General features: G+C 38.4%; 1 pseudogene; it reads left to right on the forward strand.

Annotated features, from left to right (window-relative positions):
* The window catches only part of LOC102495139 (cell division cycle protein 123 homolog), a 16118-nt pseudogene that overhangs the window by 11177 nt on the left and 949 nt on the right, over nucleotides 1-3992 (forward strand).

Raw genomic sequence — 3992 nt, forward strand, 5'->3', positions numbered from 1 at the left:
GGATTTACTTTGCTGGAACCAGCAGTTGGCGTAATGGCTATGTCGCTGGACTCCCACGTAGTCGACCACAGTTCGAGTCCCAGACCCACAGGCTTAAGCTCACACCAGGCATGTGTGCGTGGAAGCTCAAGATTCCAAGAGGAGAATGGAGGAGAAGAGATTATGGCATGGCCATCTCCCCTGGGGGATGATTTCTCGCTTTCTGTCTCTCTGTCTCTCTTGTCTTTCTGGCAAGCACATGTGCCCTATAGCAAAAATCTCTCAAAAAACAAAAAAAAACAAACATTTTTGGATCTTTCATTGTCCTCATAGAGTGGAGACGTTTGGTATGCATTGAATGGGGATATGCAGTGTTTGTCTTTCATAGTCTGACTTGCTTTACTTAGCATTTAATCGCTTCACATGAGTGAGTCTCATTGTTCCTCATACCTACATAGGATTCCATAGTGCACATGTGAACTGAATCTAGCCATCAGTTCTTTTTTTTCTTTTTTGAAGAGGTTTTATTTGCTTGTTTTGTTTTTGTTTTGTTTTTTGTTTTTTGGGGGTTTATTTTGCTATAGAGCATGTGTGCTCGCCAAACAGACAGAGAGGACAGACAGAGAGAGACAGAGAAAGAAAGCGAGAAATCACACGCTAGGGGGGATAGCCACGCCACAATCCCTTCTCCTCCATTCTCCTCTTGGGATCTTGGGCATGCATACACATGCGCCCGGCATGAATTTAAGCCACTGGGTACAGGACGTGAACCGCGGTCGACTACATGGGAGTCCAGCGACATAGCCATTACGCTAACTGCTGGTCCCTAGCCATCAGTTCTTGAGCATTTAGGTTGATTCCATGTCTTAGCAATAATACTGCAATAAACATGGTTTTTATGACTATTTCCTTATCCTTTGAGTAAATACCAAGGAACAGGAATACTGGGTCATATGGCCGTTCTATTCGTAGCTTTTGAGGAAGCTCCATATTGTTTCGACAACAGCTGTACTAATTTACATTTTCATCAGCAGCGTAAAACCATTCTTTTTCACCACAACCTTACCAGCATTTGTTACTCCTTGTTTTTTGATCATAGCCATACTGACTGGGGTTAAGAGGTATATCATAGTGGTTTTGATTTGCATTTCCCTTAGGATATGAGGCATTATACGTTTTTTATATGTATTTTGGGCGTTCCTATGTCTTTCTTTAAAAGTTTTCTATTCATCTCATTTGCCAATGTTAACTCAATTATTCAGGGTTTTGTGTGAGGGTATGGTTGAACTGCTTGCATTCCCTACATATTCTGGTGATTATTCCTTATCTGAAGCATAGTTCACAAATATTTTCTTCCAGTCAGAAGATTATATCTGCTCTCTAATCATTGTTTTCTTTACTGTGCAGATGGTTTTTATTTATTTATTTATTTATTTACTTTCATTTGCTTTAGTGTGTGTGTACTCACAGGAGAGAGACAGAGAAAGAGAGAGATGGAGAGAGAGGAAAAATGAGAAAGCATCCGCCAATGGATGATCACACCACAATCATTTCTCTTTCATTTTCCTCTTAGGATCTTGGAAATGCACACACATGTGACCAGCTTGTTTTTCAAGTCACTGAGTTCAGAACTTGAATTATGCTATTGGCTACATGGGATCTAACTACCTTAACCTCTACACCACCTGCTGTTCCAAAAGCTATTTAGCTTGATGAAATTCCAGTTACTTATTTTGGGTATTGCTGCCTATGTTCAGGTGTTATTTAATAAATCTTTTCCTACTCCAATGTCTTTAATAGTTTCCCCTTTGTTTTCTACCAGTAGGTTATAGTTTAATGTCTTACACTTAAATCTTTGATCCATTTTGAGTTGATTTTTGTTAATGATGAGGAAAATTGGTGGATAAAAAATCATCCCACACAGTAAGTATGTACACATACATGCCCAGTGTGTTTTTCAAGCCACTGGGTCAGGAATTTGAACCACACAGTCAGCCATGTGGAATCCAGTCACCATAACCACACACCACCATTAGCCTTTATTTATAGTTTCTAATTCGACTTTTTGTTTTTCGAAAATTGTAGATTAATGCATTGGTAGAAAATAATACAGGGAGATCCACGTGCCCTTCACTCAGTTTGCACAATGATAACATCTTGCAAATCTATGACACAATATCACTCCCAGGACATTAACACTCTTTAGGAGTCAACTTACAGAATGGTTCCAGCAACACAAGGGCCATTAACTCTGCTTTCTTATAACCATATTCTCCTCTCTCCCTGCCCAGTCCTTGAACTTTAGCAACTACTCAAATACTCATTATTATACAATATTAAATTTTCTTTTTTTAGCTTTTTTATTTATTTGCATTTTAATAGAATAAGAATCCTCTTTTGAAAACAGCTGCAGATTCATTTTAAACCAAGTCATGTTTGAATACACCCATTTCGGCATTTTTAAACACCTCTGTTTCCCATTAAACCACTACGTACATTAAATTTTCTCAATTGAAACTCACAGAGATAACAATATGCAAAAAAAAAAGGCATGAGCACTTTGAGCAATCCACTGACAAATGTTATAGTACTCACGTAGTACGTTCCTTCTCAGTGCTCAGAAAAATGCTGAATTTGACAAAATAGATTCTTACTTTCTTAGACAGACTCTACAACACTAGCACAAGATAACTATTTTTTTGGAGGGGGAGGTTTTTGCTACAGGGCACGTGTGCTCGCCAGAAAGACAGAGAGAGACAGAGAGACAGAAAGCGAGAAATCACCCCCCAGGGGGGATGGCCACGCTGCAATCCCTTCTCTTCCATTCTCCTCTCAGGATCTTGGGCACACACACACGCGTCTGGCGTGAGTTTAAACCACTGGGTCCAGAACTTGAACTGCGGTCGACTTCGTGGGAGTTCAGCGACATAGCTATTATGCCAACTGCTGGTCCCCAAGATAACTATTAATATACCATTTTAAAAAGAAAATTTTTATTTGCTTATGTTTCCTTTCTTCTTGGCTCTTATCCAAATGAATTGATTTAGTTTAACTATTCTATTTTGTCCAGTGACCTTGTAAGTCATATTGGACCTTTTTTAAAATGTCTATTATGAAGTAGTTTCTTTCTAAATATTTTCAAGTAGTAATCTGAAGGGGTTATGATATTCATTAACATAGAAAGGAAACTAGAAAATTGGAACTATTGAACTACTACTGTTCACATAACAAGGTCTATAACTTCTCATTTTAAGTTAGTGCCACTTATTCCTCTGTTGGAAAACTTTCACTAAACTTAATTAGAAATAAATGCATTACATTGAAGGATTATTCTACCCATCAGTAAAACTGATCCTAGGATGCTTTGATGCCTGCCACGTTGTCAGTTCTTAATTATCTAAAAATTCTTCTTTCATCTCTTCCTTACACTCTGTTTCAGAGGAGAAACTGTCTGTGATCTATTTTTAAACACGTTTTATAAACCACAAAATATTTGCCTAGGAAAACAGTATGGTAAAAACTTCTAGAACAGATTTTGCAAATGACTGAAGTAGGCCTTATAGACATGACCCCAAAGAGAAACAGAATTCTAAAGAATAAAATGACCAATGATAAAATACATTAGCTTGCAAAAAGTCCACATTATCAAGAAGAGAAGGTAGAATCCTAATATACAAACAAAAAAATTGCAAAAATGTAGTCTCAGTTGTTCCTCTCCTACAAATTATGTAGATGACCTTAAATGCCAAATGTAGTTTTCTCAGTAACGGCAGTACGACTGTTTCTCCAACAAAGCATAAGAAATATTATTCAGTATCATCTATGTCACTTGAGAAGAAAGCATTCTTAAGACATCTGTGTTGGAAACCAGCAGTTAGCGTAATGGCTATGTCGCTGGATTCCCATGTAGTTGACCGTGGTTCGCATCCCGGACCTGGTGGCTTAGAATTCATGCCGGACGCGTGTGCGTGCGTGCCCAAGATCCCGAGAGGGGAATGGAGGAGAAGGGATTG

This window comes from Tupaia chinensis, unplaced genomic scaffold, assembly GCF_000334495.1.
Source record: "Tupaia chinensis unplaced genomic scaffold, TupChi_1.0 Scaffold000201_1, whole genome shotgun sequence".
In the NCBI taxonomy this organism is placed as follows: Eukaryota; Metazoa; Chordata; class Mammalia; order Scandentia; family Tupaiidae; genus Tupaia; species Tupaia belangeri.